Consider the following 21,055-nt stretch of genomic DNA (forward strand, 5'->3'; position numbering starts at 1 on the left):
ATTTCTCAACAAGAGTAGTTCATAAGTGCGAATGCAACATTAATTTATATTAATTTAAAGTATCATCAAAAAAATCAAAATATGATTCTTTAAAATAATATAAAAAAGAAATCCAAATTTTTTTTTTACTGATAATTTTGTAATTTTTGTTTCAGGTTTCAAATGGAGTTTCCAAATGTCTCCAGTATCATCGAAAGCTTATGTGGTTTCAGGAGATCAGAATGCAGCGTTACAAAAATTTCCCTGTCCAGGATGTCCCAGTGTTTTTAGTCAAAAATCAGGTCTCGTTTGTCATCAGCGCTTTGAATGCGGTCAAAAGCCTCATTTCAAATGTCCCTATTGCGACTATGTTTCGAAAAAGTCCAGTAATATTCAAAAACACGTTCGTCGAAAACATCAGGGCTGTCCTGTCTCGTATCTTTTTATATAAAAAAATAACAAAACAAAAAAAAAAATTCTCTAACCTAAATCAAATTGTATGTAACAAAATTTTTCTTCCTTCGTGAAATATTTTTCATTTCACATTTTTCAAACAGAAAATTTTTTTTTCAACTTTTTTTTCCGAGTCAGCACAAATGTAAATATAAAACAAATTGTCAACTTTTGATTGATTGGCAATTTTTAAAAATTCAGTCGTATTTCTGATGAAATGAGTAAAAGCTTCGAGAGGATATATTTTTAAACAATGTGTAGAATTTGCGTATGTAATGTTTTTAAATACTCGAAAGTATTTAAATTCGGCTATCAAGTATTATTAAGTTAAATAAATATTTAAGAGTATTTCATTATATGATACATTATCGATTGAAAAGTCAAAAATCATTAGACATTTAGTTTTCAAAATAGTAATATGAAAATTAGTTTTAATTACTTTTACTCATAAAAAAGTTTTGTACAGCAAAATTTGAATTTAACAATAACATTCGGTTGTCGTAAAATATTATAAACTATTTTTTGAAAAAATACTTTTTTTTACACTCTACACACTAGTCTCTAAAATTGAATTAGTAAAACTCAATGATTCTATCATTGGAGAAATGAAAATCTCAAGTTTAGACTAAACCAACATATCTTTTATTAATTTTTTTATTTCTGTTCCCACAACTCTCTAAATTAGATTTAGTGAAAAGATTTACTAATTCGAATCAATAAAACAACTTTTACTAATTTTTTCAGAAAATTTAAAAATTTTTTTAAAAAATTTATTTTTTTAATTTATTTTTTTAATTTATTTTTTAAAAAATAATTTTATTTTTCAGCAAATAATTATATTTTTATCAGAAATTATTTAGGAATAAATCCGTAAGTATTTTTTTCGATCGTAGTAATAATTTTCAGAAATTATTTTCTAAAATATATTTATTTTCTTTTCAAGTAGAAAAAATTCTTTATTTTTCCTACAATTTTAGTGAAAAAATTACTAATATTAGTAAAAAAAAAGTAGTTACTGATTTGAATTAGCAGACTTTTTACCACTTTAGAGGAATTTAGAGAGATTTAGGGAGAAAATAATTTGATTAATTTTATAGCTAAACAGGAGAATTTTTAATGACTAAAATTATAAAGTCATAATGCCTCATAAATTCTTATAAAACCAGTGACATATTCTTAATTGTATCAAACTTCAAAGTACAGAACTTTTTAGATTTTTTTTACCAAACCTGACTTCCTAAATAGTATAAAATTTGCCAGAAATGTGCACAAAACTTCTTACTTTTAGTATATGAATTATTTTTCATAGTTTCACTATATTTTACTACAATAAGTAGAGTTAAATAAAATTACTTTATTTTCATCTTCCGTGTGAATAAATTCAATTCCCAGAAGGCATTCCAAATCTTATAAAATTATTTTGAAAATATTTACACAAAAAAAATATAATAATTCATAATTGCGGAAAGATATTTATCTTTTAGTCGACTATATATGTATATGTGTACAAAAAAACGAAAATATCTAATATTAATATTTATGGAATTATTTTATATATTCATTTATATAAACAGATTGAATATTTAAATGAAATATCACACAAAAACTATACAGTCATTAAAAAACAGTTTAGAGCAAAAATTAAAAAAAAGGAAAAAAAAATTAATTTTGAACGAAATATTAAATTTACTCGGATCATTGTTTAAATTATCTTTTGCTCACTAAGTCCGCATGAGGGGAAATTCACTTAAAAAGCGTCAAATTTTTTCTTATTCTAAGAAAAAAATGTTCCAAACAAAAAAATATTTTCCAATGAAACACTTCGCATGGAATGACCCAAATGCACTAATTTTAATTTCAACTTTTGGCACATTCCAAGTGAATTGTGACTTTTTTCGGAATTAGATATTATACAAAAACCGAGTGTTAAAGCCTTCATAATATTACAATAATAAAAGTCATTCATGTACATATAAGTAGATTTATAAAAAAAAAAGCGCGGTATTATTATCTATAAATAATACTCATCATCAATCTGAAAGAGTTGTAAGATTAAAAAATATACTTTTATAAAAAATGTTTATTTAAAATTACTATAAATTATAGACTAAGAACTATCCATAGAATCAAACTAAAAATGAATAAGAAAAAAAAATGAGAAAAAGAATAAAAAAATAATTTAATTAGTTAATTAATTTACGAGAAAAAATTAAGGCTGATGTAGACTTCTTCCTTTGAAACCATAGATTTGTAGATCAAAATATGTTAATTTTATATAATTTTAGGCTGCAATGTAAAAAAATCTGTTTGGCATTTATTTTTAATTAATTAATTTAATTAATTTTAATTATTTAATTAATTTAATTTTCACTTGCAGGAGGAAAAAATTTTAAAAAATGTCAAATATGGATTTTTTTAGGCTACAATGAAAAAAAATCTGTTTGACATTTATTTTTAATTAATTAATTAAATTGATTTTCACTTGCAGGGGGAAAAATAAAAAAAATGTCAAATATAGATTTTTTTACATTGCAACAACTTTTATTATTTTCATCTAAGTTCCTTAATTCGTAAGTCAACTAATTTTATATTGTAGAATAATTTTCATAAAAATTGTACTGCATTAGGTTGTACCAAATTGTATATATTTGCAATAAACATTTATAAACAAATAAAGATTTGGAAATTTCTGACTATGTCATAATTATAAAATATTTATTTATTACATATTTATTAGATAAAAAAATAAATATTTATAAACGTGACGCATCGTGAAGAAAGGGGTCAACGAAGCAAAAGTTTATAGGTTATGTTTGTCCTCTTCAAGTTGAATATTATTTTTACAAAATTAGAAAAAATTCTTATTTTCTGAAAAGAAAAATAATTTTTTAATTTTTTTACAAGTAATAAGGAGTTAAACATAATTTGTTGGAGAGTCAAGACACTTTATGCATTTTCACTCAAAACATAACAAACATAACCTAGAAAATTTTGACAACTCTTTAGGGCTCTTTCTTCACGAGGCGTAACAAATATTGTATAATATATTAATTCAGACTTTTTTCCTACAGTAATCAACGGTAATATACATCAATAAATCTAATAGTACAGTAATAAATATTTGGTTAATAAATAAAAATTAATTTGTTTTAGAAAATTTCAGATTTGACCGCATCGAGAATAAAAATGAGTATAGAAAAACATTCTTACCTCTTATTTTCTTCACTATATAGGAATTTTTTTTCTCACAATTATAGGATGATTGTTTGTTTGATGTACATAATAAAATTATTCCCCCCCACTAATAAAATTTTCGTTTCTTTTTGTTACAGGTTACGATTCGAAGGCAAAATTTCATGAAGTATTACTGCCCAGTGGACCGTCATTCGCCTTCGCGGAAGATAAGCAAAAAGACAAAAAATTCCCCTGTTCAAAATGTACAAGTGTCTTTAGCTATAAAGGTGGATTGAAATATCATGAGAAATTCGAATGTTCACAACCGCCACGTTTTTATTGTAGTTATTGCTCGTATCGCGCGAGACACGTTTCAAATACACGAAAACATATTCGTAGAACTCATCCTGGTGAAGAGATTCGTGTCATTGATATTTGTCATCTTTAAACTAATATAATATATATATATTTCTACCACATAAGTATTATCTGTAAAAGACTAGAATTTCGCAAATAAAGAACAATCTATTATTCATCATGTTTATTAATTCGAAAATAAGAAAAATTATTCTCGACATTATTTTATGAATATAGAAAAGAAGGAAAGAGTAGAGACGGGAGAAAAGTGGAGGGGAGGAAGGACGCCGTGCTACTGGTAGGCGGGACTTATTAGTTGCGTCGACGCGCAGAAGACGACTGCGCATGTTCAGTACGCGCAGAACTCTTCTGCGCCTCAACGCAGATAGAAATCCCTCCCCTTTTCACTGTCACCTCTCTCTAGTCATCAAATAAAGAAAATAGAAATTTAGAAATTAATTAATTTTTACTCCAAAATTATTATTTCTCAATATAATTTTGTACATAATTGTAAATATTCATATACACTCGCCTATTTTTTAGAAACTGAATGCAAAAATAAAATTTTCTCAAAGAAACATAAATGGTCGTAAATAGTCCACATTCTGCCCATATATTTATTTTAGAATTGATATAGAAATATTTTGTATCTTTTTTTTTGCAGATCTCTATTATGGAAATGATGGGGCAATCACCTATGAAATGCTGAATGCGCGAAATACAACGAGAGATGGAAATAGAAAATTTGGTTGTCCAAATTGTCCGAGTGTATTCAGTCGTAAGGATAATTTACGTTATCATATGAAATTTAAATGTGGACAGAATCCACGATTTTTGTGTCCATATTGTGAGTACAAGACACGACATCCATCGAATGCACGCGCTCACATTAGAAGGAAGCATCCTGACTTTAAAGTTTACTTCGTCGATATGTATCAACCACAAGAAAATGTTTGAATTATTTCCTTCATTGTAATTTAGATTTTAGATGGAATTTATTTATAATTAATTATATTTGACAGTTCAAATTTTTCTATAAGTATATCTTCAAAATAAGTATTTAAACTATAAATGTATAACTTTAGATAGAAATTTATATTCTATTTATAATTCTATACACGTATATGTACATGTGTATATATATGTGAAATATTAAAATAAAGGTTCATTCACAATTAACTATTGACTAATTTCTGTTTTAATAACTATATTAATAATTAAGGCCGCGGTGTTATTAATTATAAATTACTAATTATAAAAATGTGTAAATAATAATTTTTCCATGGAGAGAAATATTCTTTTTTTTGTTACTAATTGAATAAAATTAATTTTCTTTTTTTTTTTTGCAGGTTATCACGAGTATATGGATGACTACTATACACGAAGCCGAAGAGTAACTAAACAAAGAGCGGGAGAATTTAAAATACCGTGTCCAAATTGTTCGAGTGTTTTTTCGAGGAAGGGAAATTTGCAGAAACATCTACGTTTCCAGTGTGGCGTTTTTCCGAGATTTAAATGTAATATTTGTAATTTTCGTTCGAAACAGGCGTGGAATATGAGACTTCATCAGAAGAGAAGACATCCTGATAAGGAGACATTTGTCGTTGACGTTTGTCGACAATAAAATTTTTAAAAAAAGAATCTCTTTTTTTGTAAAAGTAACTATACATATTACGTAATGCCAAAAATTATATTCTGTATTTTTGTTCATTTTTCATACTTTTGTAAATAGAATATAATATTAAAGGGGAGGGTACACAGACATTTTATAATAAAAAAATATTTTAAATATTCCATAAAAATAAAATTCAAAATCAATTTATTAATTAAAATTTAATTTATTTATAATTTAATAAGAATTCAAATTCTTCACAAAAAACTACTCTAAAAAATTATGGTATTTTTCCAATGGTTATAAAATAAAATGAGCCAGAAGATATTTTTAACTCCTTTTGAATTTTTATTTTTTTGAAAAATTGGTAAATCTTGAAATTCATAAGAAATTTTTCTTAAGAATTTTTTTTTTTTGTATCTATGTACATAAAAATTACCAAATGAGAAATTTTATTTTTACTATTTTTGAAGCATTTTTATTAAAAAAAAAAAATGTTTTTAGGCTAAAAATGATAAAAATTATTATTATTATTATTATTATTATTCAATTTATTTATTTGAAATATCATTTCTTTATTTTTCTAACTACTTTTTTGATTCTTTAATTTTTTTGTGGATAGAAAAAAAATATTTTCCTGAAAATTACGCACAGATTTCAAAATCTATCAATTTTTGGGAAAAATAAAAATTATGGTCAAAATATTTTTTGACCTATAAATAATGACTCTCAAAAAATTACTTTAAAAAAAATTTTTATGGAATATTCGAAATATTTTCTTCGTTGAAAATATATATTAGTGAACCCTCCCTTTAAATTTTTGAATAAACTTTATTCACTGAAAAAAGTTGTAAAATCGAAGAAAAATATTATGTTCTTAAACCGAATAAGTTTATTATAAGAATCAATATTTTGAAATTGTAAAAAATTTAGGTTTTAAAATTTTTTTAAAATTGTCCTACGTATTTTTTTTATTTGTAATTATTGCGATTAAGATTTTTTTAATATTTTATAAATATGGGCAATTCCACGTGAAGCAATTATGAAAAAAAATTTATTTTTTGCAATTTTCTTGAGAAAAACTCCGGTAAATTTTTTTTGGTTGTAAAAGTAATAAAATCGTAAAATATTAACTTTTTTGGGGAAAAATAAATTGTGAAAACTATATGAAAATATTGTAGTTAAATTGTGTCGATTTAAGCGAATTATTTTAATTTTATTTCCGTATAATTTCGTTAAAAATTTGACAAATTTTTATCATACAGTGAATTTTACAGCACTTTTTTTGTAGTTTTTAATGATAAAAATTTTTTTTTTCCATGAAAATAATGGTTTTTAACTCTTTTTTTCGAAAATAAATCAAATTTTTTAATTTTTACAAATTCTATTTCTTTTTTTAATTTTTTTTACATCTATAGAAAAAAGCTTTTGTTGGTTTAAAAAAAGTCATTTGCTTTCACTTGTTTCTTCGATTGAAAATTAATTTGTTTTAGACTCAAAGCAAAAATTGATTTGATTCAAAAACAATTTTTCTTTTTTGTCTTTTAAAGAAATTTTCTTTTTTAAATTAAATAATTATTTCTTTCTCTCTAAACTTAAAATAATAACAATTTTTACTAATTTGAATTAGTGATTGACTTTTTGCTTTTGAATTAGTAAATTTTACTAAAAAAATTAGTAAAAATTATTATTTATTAGTAAAATTTACTAATTAAAGAGAAAAGAATTAATTTTACTAATTCAAAAGCAAAAAGTTTATTTTACTAATAAACAGTAATTTCTACTAATTTATTATAGTAAAATTTACTAAATCAAAAGCCAAAAGTTAGTCACTAATACGAATTTTAATTAGAAAAAATTTCTACTGATTTAAATTTAGAAAGTTGACCCTTTGCCAATGATAAAATTTCTTTGATTTAAAGAAAAAAAATTCTTGGATTCAAAGAAAAACTTTTTTTTAAATCAAAGAAAATTTGTTCAAAGCAAAGAAATTTTCCTTGAATCAAAACTAATTTTCTTGTTTGAAAGAAAAATGTTTTTAATTAAACAAAACGACTCTGAAATTAAAATTCTGGTTGTATCATTTTTTTACTGACTGTTTGCTTTTGAATTAGTAAATTTTACTAATAAATTAGTAGAAATTTCTATTTATTAGTAAAATAAATTTTTATTTCCCAATTAAAAAAGCAAAAAATTACTGACTTTTTACTGTAAATAAAAACAATTTTTTTTAAATTACTTTTTTATTTATACTATTTATTAGTAAAAAATTACTCACTAATTCAAATTAATAAACATTTTTACTAATTCAAATTTAGAGAGTACAAAAAACTGAAATATCAGTTAAAAATCTCAACTTTTTAAAAAAAAATTACGAATAAAATGAAAAACGAGGTAGTTTTTCGAAAAATTGAAAAATCAGATTTATTTTTGAAAAAAAGGGTTAAAAATTCCTTTTTTTGGAAAATGATCTTTGGCATCGAAAAGTACACAAAAAATGCTTCAAAATCCACTTCCTAACATTAAAAAATTAAAAATTTATTTATAAATTTTTAATTCAAATTTGTCAAGTTTAATTTTTTCGATTCAATCATCATTTCACGTAGAATTGCTCACTATAATTATTTAATTATATGTAAGTATTGTAACACAAATGTAAATTGTCTTTAAATTTTAAAATAAACAGTTTTTTCTATAAAAAAAATTGATTTCAGAGTCTATTATATGTATTTACTTATTTAGTCAATTATTTTAATATATTAGCCACAGATTTTCTGCAGATATCAAATTGAGACAAAAAAAAGAATCAAAAGTGTTGCGAAGCAACATTTTGATTCTTTTTTTGTTTCAATTTCTCAATATCCTTAGAAAATCTGTGAGTTCAAATAAATATTTACGGATATTAAAAATTACTTCAATTAAATATTTGCGGATATTAAATATTACTTCAAATAAATATTTACAGATATTAAATATTTATTTATTAAAAATCTATTAATAAATATTTACAGAAACTAAATATTTATTTATTAAAAATCTATTAATAAATATTTACAGATATTAAATATTTATTTATTAAAAATCGATTAATAAATATTTACAGATATTAAATTTTTATTTATTAAATATTCATTAATAAATATTTACATTGTTTCAAACATGTTACCAAGCGCATCACATATTTGACAACAGTATAAATAAATTATTGTCCTAAATTTTCCACTGTAATACTAACCAAAAAAAAAATTTTTTTTTCAGATCCCGACAATTACACCTTCGTGGACATCAATAATATTGAATTCATCGAAGACAATAATTCCCCCGATTTAATTTGGACAGAAGAAAACTACACCGAAGATACCACATCGTCTGGAGAAACTGGAAAAATAATAAAAGAAGAAATAACAATTACCGATGATTCTCCCCCAAAGCCGCCCACCAAACTCAAGAGAAAAATTTACAAATGCTGCTATTGTCCCTACAACAGTAAACGAATGAGTAACATCCAAAGACATTTCAGTCACGTTCATCGTCTTCAGGAAGTTCGTATAATTACCGGCGAAGAATTTTACACTCCAATCCCTCCACCTAAAGAAACAAAAAAATCTGCAAATGAGGACACACTCATCTTACCGAAAAGTCGAAGAGTAATAAGAAGAAATCCTACAAGTGGCACAAAAAATTTTCCATGCCCAAATAATTGCGGTAGTTCTTATAAAAATATTCGCTCATTGCGTGGTCATTGTAAATTTGAATGTGGCCAGGGGCCAAGATTCAAATGTCCCTATTGCAATTTTCTCAGTAAATATTCACGAAATATTATTTCGCATGTGAAATTTCTTCATCCGCAAAAGGAGGCTTATTCAATTGACGTTATAACGAAAAAAACATTTGGTAATATTAAGAATGCGCCGACTACTAGTAAGCCACTCAAGGTTTATACAAATAAGAACAAAAAATAAGAATGCTTTTTGAAAGAAAATTTTTCTGAGGATATCAAAAATTGAGACAAAACGAATCAAAATTTTTGATTCGTTTTTTTTTGTCTCAATTATCAAAACGAATTTTTTGTCTCAAAACGAATCAAAATTTTTGATTCGTTTTTTGCCTCAACTTGATATCTGCAGAAAAATTGTGAATATTTTTTAAAAGCAAATAAAAAAGCACATTATTTCAGTTTTTGTTATTTTCACCATTTGACAAGTATACACTGAGAAAAATATTTTTAATTCAAAAATAAGTAGCCAACCAATAAAAAATATGATTGAATTTTAATTAAACGTAATTTTTTTTTATTTTTTTAATTAAACTTACCTAAGTTTTATTGAATCAAACTTATTATGTATTGAATCAAAATTATTGTGTTTAATTCAAAAATAATTTTTGGTTGACTGTATAACAAAGATTATGTTTGATTCAAATATATTATTTTCTCAGTGTATAAAAATACTATGAATAGAGGAAAACTTTTTTTAAATATATATTGTCAATTTTTTTTTAACGTTAAAAATATTTATTTCTGTCATAAACACGAAAAGAAAATGAGGGGAATTTTCTGAAAAAGGAAAAATCACGCCAGACACCCAAGAAAAAAAATTTATTTCAAACTAAATATATTTTATTTGAATTGAAATAAAAGTATATATTCGTCTCAGAGTCAACAAGGTTTTTTATTGGTTTTAAATAAAAAATTTTTTAGGCATAAATAAAACTTTTATTTGAACCGAATTAAATTTTATTTAAACCAAATAAAATTTTTTTGAGCTAAGTAAAATTTTATTTAAGCCAAATTAAATTTTTTGTGAATCAAGTAAAATTTAATTTAAAGCAAACAAAATTTTATTTAAACCAAGTAAAATTATATTTAGACCAAATAAAATTTTTGTGACCAAATAAAATTTTATTTAAACTAAGTAAAATTTTATTTAAACCAAATAAAATTTTTGTGAACCAAGTAAACTTTTATTTAAACCAAATAAAATTTTTGTGAACCAAGTAAACTTTTATTTAAACCGAATAAAATTTTTGTGAACCAAGTAAAATTTTATTTAAACAAACTAACTTTTTTGTGAACCAAGTAAAATTTTATTTAAACCAAATAAAATTGATTTAAAACAAATAAAAAGTCTAGTTGGCTCCAAGTCGAATATATATTTTTTCTGGGTGTTCAAATATATTTATCTACCTACTATATAATGAATATTCATCATCTTATTATTTTAAGTACCTACAAGTAGTTAAATTCCAAAATATATTCTACTCCTTGTATACCATAATTAATTAATATATTGAATTTAATAAAATTGAGTAAATTATTTGTGTCTATAAATTTTAATTTTTTATTTCTCTTCTAGCAGAAGGAAGACAAATATCTTCAAATTTTAGGAAAAATTATTATCTTATTGTTTAACAGCACAAAAAATTGTATTTTATTTTTAAAAAAATGAAATTATTTCTGCTTATTTTAATTCAACACCTTTTACTCAACTATAAAAAATTTAATTCGGTGAAATAATATAGAAATCATTGAAAAAAAAATTTATTCGATTCAAATAGTCGGCTACTTGTCTATTTTCAAAAAAATATTTAAATACTTGAATCAAATAAATTTTATTAACCAAATAAATTGTATTTGAAACAATTATTTCATTACTGGAAGCAAACACCATTTAATTGTTTTAAATAAAAATTATTTGATACAAAAACCATTTAATTGATTTAAATAAAAATTATTTTAAGCAAATATTATTTGTTTTAAATAAAAAATACCATTTTCTTTGTTTTAAATAAAAATTATTTTCAGCAAATACTATTAAATTATTTTAAATAAAAATTATTTGGCACAAAAAAAATTTATTTGTACCAAATACTTTTTATTTAAACCAAATAAATATTCATTATCAAATAAATTTTTTTTTTACTAAAAAATAACCAATTTTAACTAATTTTTTTAGTAAAATTTTACTATTTTATAATTTTACTAATTTAAATTAGTGGACGACTTTTTATTAATTTATAGATTTAGAAGGATCATTTTAATTTATTATATTATTTCAAATTTTTAAACTCTTGACTTATTATTCTAATGTAAAAATATTTGTTTCAGACTGTTGCCATCTACTTTATTATAAGGATTAATTTCATCGAAAATTATCAATATGAAAGTAAAAATACGGAAATATTAAAAAAAAAATTCTTAAAATGCTGCCAAAAATATGGAAGGAATCATCTTGCACTGCAAAGGATAGAAAATTTCCATTTAAGAAATAATTGATGACTATCAATCATTATTATGGTTAAATAGGTAAAAAAAAGTGATAAAAAATGATTAAATAAAAATATAAATAATTCAAAAAAAAATTTATTAAAACTATTAAATAATAAATACTTATCAATTAATTAATAATTAACAACAAATAATGAAAAAAAATTTAGTAAATAATAATTAATTAATAATAAATATTTAAACAAAATGTAATAAATAATATGAAATTATAAATAATTATTTATTACTTATAAATATTTAATTGAAGTATAAGTAAATAATTATTTGATAGTAACTTTTTTTTAAATTTTAAACTAAAACCAGAACTTCTTTTAGAATTTATTTTTTAAAATTTTGTTTATTTACTATTTATTTATTGTTAATAAATTATAATTAATAATAATGAAGAACAAAAAAGAAGGCAATAAATTAATAATGATAAATTAAATAATATATCTAAATTAATTAAATAACAAATAATTAAATAAAATTTAATAAATAATATTAAATAATAATTTATAAACAATAAATAATGAAATAATAAATAAACAAAATTAAATAAAAATAAATTCGAAAGGAAGTTCTGATTTTAGTTTGTAATTAAAAAAGAATTCGTTAATAGCAAATAATTATTTACTTTCCTCAATTAAATATTTATCAGTAATAATTATTTATATGCAACAGTTAAACATATATCAATATTTAATAATTATTCGAGTCAATTAAACGATATTTGTTTCAAAGAAATAAAAATATGAAATCGTTTTGATAATTTTTTGTACCAATTAATAAATTAATTAGAAATTCTAAATTCAATTTTATAAATATTGATAAATATTTCAAAAAATTTTCAAATGTTTTGATTGTCTTTTATTAACTGAAAAAAAATTTAACGAACTTCGAGATATTTAATTGGTTTGGAAAACTATTCACTCTTAATATATTTTAAAAAAAATTTCTAAACATAAAAGATAAAAATTTAAACAATTTTATTGATCTTTATTTATGAAAAATTTATTAAAACAAGTAATAATTTTTATTTATTTGCAATTTTCCAAAAAAAAAAAATATTTAAAAAAAAATGTTTTTCAAATTTAAAATTTCTGTATCGATCTCTCGATTCGAGTTCGATACTTTTTTCAATGCTCTGAAAATCGATCATTTTGGGCATAGTTCAGTTGTCTTCTGCTTCTCCTCGTTTTTGTTTGTGATGAGGTTATGTGCTAAGCGTATTATCGTGCCGGTAAGTCATTAATTTAACAAATAAATTACATTTTCTTGTTTATTTATACAAAAAATGACTTACTCGATAATATAACAATCAAACTTTAATACGGTTCACATATAATATACACGAAATTTGAGTTTTTGTGTTGACGCACCACGAACCAAACTTAGCACAATGACATTTTATATGATTTTGTTTTAATTTCAAACATCTATATTATACTTATGAATTTATGTGCTTGTGTATAATAATTAATTTCAGTTCTTTATTTCTAAAAATTTGTTCATTTCAAGATTTATCGTTTTTCGAAATGTATAATTGTGTTTTTCAATAAAGTGACAGGTTTAAAGCCAAGTGATGATTGTTTTTCTTGTGAGGAAGTGCCAGTGACTATATCCTTTTTCCAGATACACTGCTTATATTTATATATAGCCAGTAGATTTATATCTGTAAAGATAGCGATTTATCGGTATTCTTGAATTTATTCTTTGAAATTTCGTAAGTGTGTTTATGTTCATAATATTTTACTTTCAGGTATTTAATTTTGATTATTGTCGAGAGTTTTTTTTCAGATGGGATTTTTCGAATAAAACAGGGATGAGCGTAAATCTTTGATTAATTTCCATTTTAGGTTAATTTGCCTTTTTTTACCTTTATTATGATCTTAACATGTTTTATATTCACAGTGTTTACAACTCGGAAGATTACAATGAAGATTCAGAAATATTTTTCAAAAAATACAAATGCAATTTCATATTAAATTCAATGGTGACATTAGAGAATAGTAATACTAGTGAATTTTATTAGAATTTTATGAATTTTATTAGAATCAATTGAAAATTATTGCTCTCTGAAAGAAAGTGTTTGTTTTTAAATAAAAATAATATTGAATTCATCGCTCGTAAAAAGTAATTTCGTTTGTTTAAAGAAAAAAGAATGATAAATTATTTTCCTTCTATTTGTTGATAGTTGCATTTTGGAATGAGTATGCAGCCTTCCGGGAAGATGTTGCTGTTCGACAAGCAGTTGACGCAAAGAAAACTGTCGTAGTCAACTCACAACAAACTGGCGGTAATGTTTGCGAGAGTTGCGGTAAAGTTTATAAACAAAAAAATGCTCTTTGGCGACATTTTAAATATGAGTGTAATCGTGATCCTCGCTTTCAATGCCCCTATTGTAATTATAAAACAAAGCAACGCAGCAATATGTACACCCATGTCAAACATAGGCATATTGGTTTAAAAATTTACGCCGTTGATCTAGAGCCAAACTCATAAACGTGACGATTTTTTTTTGACAGTGGTAACAATAATTGGCAGAAGTTGATTCTTTAAATTCTTTCTTTAATTTAATCTTTCCTTTAAATTAGAAAAATTTAGTTTGTTTACAATTTATTTCATTTAAAATTTATTTCGTTTACAATTTATTTCTTTTAAAATTAATTTCGTTTACAATTTATTTCATTGACAATTTATTTCGTTTACAATTTATTTCAGTAACAATTGATTTCGTTTACAATTTATTTCATTAACAATTTATTTAATTCACAATTTATTTCGTTTGCAATTTCGTAATTTGTCCAGTCACAAGAAAATATTTTTTTTCTTTATGAACTTTAATTTTTTATTCTACTTTTTTCGACTGAAACTAACTGAATTTCTTTCCGGACAGAAAAAATTAATACAGATTATTAATATTAACATAGAAATTAAATTAATATTAAAGTATTTTTAAAATACGATTTTATATTTTAAAAATTCACTTTTGGTGAATTCACCGTGTGCTCATGTTACTTAATAATTAAAAGACTTGTTAAAATAATTTTAATAGTGTCAAAATTAGAAAATAGAATCGAAAGGGAGACTGTGACGAAGTTTTCAGCGATATGAAGAAATTAGTTCGAATCTTTGACAAAATCAATTCTAAAGTAATTTTTAGCTGGGAATTCAATGGCAAAAAATTTTTTTCACCACTTTTCAAATTCTATTTCTTGATAAAAATGAAATATTTCAAAATTCATCCGCAATTTCTTAAAAAATGTATTTTTATACCTAATCATATACAGAAATTTGAGGCTCAAGTTTTTTAATTTTACTATTTTTGAAGAGTTGTTTTTATCATTTACAAAATCACTTTTTTCGATCTAAGAAATTATTTTTTCTTGAAAAAGATCACTTTTGACATAATTATCGAAAATTAAGTAGGCAAAAAATTATTTTTACTTGAAAAAGGTCAGTTTTGACATAATTATCAAAAATTAAAAAACGAAAAATTATTTTCTATTATTTTTTCTTAGAAAATGTATTTTTATGTTCGTAAAAAATTTTACAGCTCAAAATTTCTAATTTTTCTATTTTTGAAATAAGTTTACTATTTTTTGAAAACATTGAGTATTTACTTTTTTCGATATAAAAAAATTAGTTTTCCCTGAAAACTGTCACTTTTGACATAATTATCGAAAATTAGAAAAGAAAAAAAGTAACTTTTGAAGATATTTTACAAATTTATCAAGTTTTTTCATTTTTTCGATGCATTTTGCAAATTAGAACTAAAAGGATAGTTTAAAAAAAAATTAAATACAGTTTTTATTTACATTTATTTACATCATCAATCGTTATCTTTGTTTCTAATTTTTTCCGTTCAATTTCAATACTAAAAAAATTTTTATTTCAATATAATTTTCTCATTTTCAGTTTTTTTACTGTTATCAAAGATATTTTTCAATTTCTAAAACATTTTAATAGTTAAACTTTTTTCTTTCTTAATTTTTAAAAATTATGCTAAAAATAATGTTTTGAATGAAAAAAATGGAAGTTTTTTGAAAAAAACGTTTTTGACTGTCATAAAAAATATTTTTCAATTTCTAAAATATTTTTAAAAGTTATAAATTACTTTTTCCTTTTATTTTTGAAAACTTATGTTTAAAATAATATTTTGAATGGAAAAAATGAATTTTTTGAGAAAAAGCTTTTTAACGGTTGTAAAAAATATTTTTCAATTTCTAAAACATTTTCAAAGAAAATTGTTTTTTCTTTTCTAGTTTTAAAAAAATTATATTAAAAATAACATTTTCAAAGAAAACAATGAATTTTTCATTTTAAAAAATGCTTTAAAAATAGTAAAATAGAAAAATTTTTCTTCCTTAGTTTACAAAAATTATGTTAAAAATTTTTTTTTTTTAAAAACTAATTTTGCTCTTTTTCTATGTTTTAAGAAAATACCTAGTTATTTAAAAAAAAAATTGCTTCAAAAGTAGAAAATTTTAATCTAGCAAATTTGTATTCAATATAAAAATACATTTTCTAAAAAATGACGAATGAGTTTTTGAAATATTTCATTTTCATTCCAAATTGTAGAATTTAAAAGTGTTCGAAAATTTTTTTTTGACCCAATTTTCATGATTTCCTTGCAGAAAATTAGTATAAAAATGATTTTTTCAAAAATTAAAATTAATTAACTTCCTACAGCTGAAAATTTCGAAAATTAATTTTTTTTACTTTATTTAAGGAGAAATCCTTAATTAAATTTCCTTTTTTGAAAAGGAAGCATTTTTTTTCTCAGAAACTATATTTTTGCGTTCGGCAAATTTTTCTTTATTTTAAAAAAGGGCCAGACAGTTCAATTTTTATATTATACCGTCCTCTAGTAGAAAAAAATTGATATAATTTATGTCACCAACGAATGCAGCGTGTCGATGTATTAATAATATTCTAATAGCTCAAAGAAACGAATAGAAGTGTTCAAGACTGAATAAAATATAAAGTTATTACTTTAAATAGTTAGAAAAATGAAGAATTTTAGTCAAGAAAAAATAGAGAAAAAAAAATTAAGAAAAAAAATTGAGAAAAAAAATAGAGAAGAAAAGAAATAGAGAAGAAAAGAAAAAATATACCTAGAAAAGAAAAGAAAACAAATCTAAAATAAATACGAAAGTAAAATTGTAAATTAGTGTAAAGTTTACATTCTAAATTCGAATAGTGGCAGATTTCTCCGGAATTTTGTAGAAATAATTTACAAATACTAACAATTTTTGCTTACCTTATACTTTTTTGGTTCTAACTTCCTTGACAATATAAATCTGTAAAAAATCGAAAGATAAAGTTGTAAATTAATATGAACCCAATAAATCAGAGAAATAATTTACAATACTAGAAATTAATAAATCAGAAAAATAGTTTACAATACACATAGAAATTAATAAAAATGGAAATTTCGATTATATCCAAATTTTTATAATTTTTACAATTTTCTTTTGTCAAATATTCAATATTATGTTAATAATATTGTAAATACGGTGTGAGTAAGCATGATTGGCTAAAACAATGCTTTTCATATTAATACTATTAACAAACATAGTCATTAGATATAAAAAGCAAAAAACAAAAAAAAAAATACCGAAAATAATATTATTCTCAAGTATTAAATTTCAAAAGTGTAAACATGTTTTCAATAAAAAAAAAATGCCCACTATAAAAGCAAGTATGTATTTCTTTTGGTAGAATTAATATTTTAGATGAAAAAAAAATGTATAAAATATTCACGGTGGAATGTGTAAAAATTCGTTTATTTTAGTTTCGAAAAAAATGCCAATTTCTAAAAATATTTTAATAAAATTAATATTTAGTTTTCAGATATGAATCCGATAACCTGAGGTATCCGTGTCCAAACTGTGGGACTTGTTTCCGGCGAAAAGGCGGTCTCAATCAACATGTTGCTTATGAATGTGGAAAAATGCCACAATTTCAATGTCCATATTGTTCGCAACGTTCGAAACTTCGTTCAAACATGTACAAACACATTCGAGCACAGCACAAGGGAAATAATGTTTGGGTCATCGATTTACTTAAGCCAACAACTCTACAAATTTAAAAAAAAAAAAAAACTCTCATACGACAGATTCTCAACATTCATAAAAAAAAAATATAAAATACGTGCATGTAATTTGTAAACTAATAAAATAATTTCCTAGAAATTAAGAGAAAGCATGTATAATATATTTGCAAGTTTGTGTAAATTATTGTTGATATAATAGAAAACATTTTTCTCGTTATTCAGGTCTTTCTCTCATTAAAACTAATTTTCAATTGATTTCCAATTCATTTCGAATTGATTTTCAATTTTTCAATTGATTTTCAATTACTGATTTTCAATTTTAATTTCATTTCTTTCGTAGAATTATGATTTTTGAGATAATAATTAATTTTCTGTTTTTTTTCTTTTTTCAGGATTAGAGAGTACTTCGTTTCCACCTTACGTGGTGAGAAGAGCTCGAGCTTACACGAGACGCGTTCCCATTCAGAAACGTACCTCACAGGGACAGGCTTTTCCCTGTCCAAATTGTCCCAGCGCATTTCGACATAATTATAATTTGAAATATCACTTGAGATACGAATGTGGACGTGAGCCACGCTTTAATTGTCCATATTGTTTCTATAGAACGAAGCATATATCAAATGTACGCGCTCACGTGAGAAGAAAACATCCTGGCAATGATGTTTACGCTATCGATATTTACAATAATGAGTAAAATTCAATATATTTTTAAGGGAAAAATTTGTTGACGAAAAAATATATATAAATAATATAATTGACAGCAAATATTTTTTTGTGTCTATAGTGTTTTTTTAAATAATTGCGATTCATAATTTTATTGTAAAAATTTTAAATAATAAACTTTGTCCAAATATTATTGTGGTGGAATGGAAAATGTTATTGATTCCTGAAGAACGACAACGATATACGTGTGTTGAAAATTTTGTTATTTTAACTGATTATTTTATATATTAATTTATATAATTTATTAATTATTTATTAATAATTTATTAATTAATACTTTATTAATTACTTTACTCATTCTTTATTTAATGAAGCAGAATTTTCAGGAACATTGACTGTTTATAGAGGCGAATATTAATATTCTTTTCTATTATGGAATTTACTTGTGAATATTTTACAATAATCAATATTTCAGGTTTTTATTTGATAATTATGCATAAAAATTTTTTTTTCAAATTTGAGTTTGAAACAATTTTTAATCTTTTTTCCTTTCAGATAATTTAATTTCTTGAAAGTAATTTTGATTTTTATCAAAAATGTATTTTTTCTGATTTTTTTTCAGCTGCTGTTCGTGACTCAGTTTTGGTCCACTTCGAAAAATTTCCTTAAAATTATTCTATTTGTTTTTTATATTAATTTGTTTGATATTTATATTTGACATTCATTTTATATTTTATTTGATATTCATTTTATATTTTCTTTGATATTTGTTTTATATTTTATTTGATATTAATTTTGTATTTTATTTGATATTTAATTTGATATTTATTTTGTTTACAGGCTTCGTACTTTTCGACTAAAATCTACTATTTACTACTTTTTTTCTACAATTTGCTAATATTTGCAACTTTTTTTAGATTCGTGACACTGAAAGTGACTTTTTTCCATGTTTGAAAATTTGCACCACTTTAAATTTGATAAAAGTTGAAATAAAAAAATTATTTTCACAAATTTTAATAAAATTCTTTCAAAACATTGGATTATTTTCAAAAAATTTTTTAAATTCAATTATTTTCATAAATTATTAAATTTTTTTTTTGGAAATTCAATTTTCTTAAAAATTTTAATTAAATTTTTGAAATAATTATAAATAAATAAAAGAATTAAATTGTTACGAAGAATTTTATGATTTATGAAAATAATTGAATTCTATAGAAGGATTTTGTTATTTATGAAAAAAATCCAATTCTTGAAAAAAATTATATTAAAATGTTTGAAAATAATTGAATTATTACGAAAAATTTTAATTAAATTCTTCCAAACTATTCGATTATTTTCCAACAAATTTTTGAAATTCAATTATTTCCAATATTTACTATTTTAATAAAAATTTTCCCAAAAGAATTAAATAATTTAACAAATTTTTTTTTATAAAATTCTTTGCAAACATTCAATTATTTTCATAAATAATAAAATTCTCTTTTAAAATTCAATTATTTTTCAAAATTTTATGATTTATGAAAATAATTGAATTCTTTCCAAGGATTTCGTTACTTATGAAAAAAAATCCAATTCTTGGGAAGAATAAGTTTTAAAATATTCGAAAATAATTTAATTATTTCTATTATTACGAAAAATTTTATTTAAATTTTTGAAAATAATTGAATTCTAGCGAAGAACTTTATTAAAATAATTGAATTTTGGCGATTAATTTTATTATTTACGAAAGCAATTAAATATTTTCAAAGAATTTTTAAAATTAATTTAATTCTTTGTATAAATTTTTTTAATTTTGAAAATAACTTAATTTTAACGAAAAATTGTATTACTAAATTATAATAAAATTTTTCGTTAAAATTAATTGAATTCTTTCGACGAATTTGAAAAAATAAATAAATAATTGTATTTTTTTGGAAAATTTTTTAAGGAAATTTAATTCTTTCTAAAAATTTTATTATCTATGAAAATAACTTAATTTTAACGGAAAATTTCATAACAATTTTTTAAATTAATCGAATTTTTTCAAAGGATTTTATTGATTTTTTCGAAAAATTTTGTTTTTTTATAAAAATAATTAAATTCCTCTAAAAATGCAACTATAATAATAATATAAATCTTTTTTTAAATAAAATGATTAAAGTCTTGAATAATTTTACTTAAAAATTTCAACAACAAAAAAATTCATTGAATTTTGGAAGAATTAGTTTTTCAATTTTTAGAATTTTTAGAAATAATTAAGTTTCAAAATTAATTATCGAGTACGAAGTCTATTTTGTATTTTATTTGACATTATTTTTGGTGAATACACCTTGTGTCACAAACTTTTTTATCACCTACACTAATAAATGTCTTTTTTTCTGTTTTTTCCCAGATTTCATCGACAATAAAGGATCAAACGCTAATATACTAAAAAGTGGAATTAGGATTCAAAGTAATGACCCACCAGTGAAGGCATTTTCCAAAATTCCAAAAATTCCCAGCGAAACTGTAA

The 21,055-nt window shown here is 22.2% G+C and overlaps 1 long non-coding RNA gene across 1 annotated transcript; it reads left to right on the forward strand.

Moving 5' to 3' along the window:
* The first annotated feature begins 12,875 nt into the window (after positions 1-12,875).
* LOC122500664 lies at positions 12,876-21,052 on the forward strand. The gene is made up of 2 exons (XR_006301500.1): positions 12,876-13,083; positions 20,936-21,052. It is a non-coding gene; the product is annotated as an uncharacterized LOC122500664 (long non-coding RNA).
* Positions 21,053-21,055: the final 3 nt, after the last annotated feature.

The sequence above is a fragment of the Leptopilina heterotoma genome, unplaced genomic scaffold (genome assembly GCF_015476425.1).
Source record: "Leptopilina heterotoma isolate Lh14 unplaced genomic scaffold, ASM1547642v1 Lhet_19, whole genome shotgun sequence".
Taxonomy (NCBI): Eukaryota; Metazoa; Arthropoda; class Insecta; order Hymenoptera; family Figitidae; genus Leptopilina; species Leptopilina heterotoma.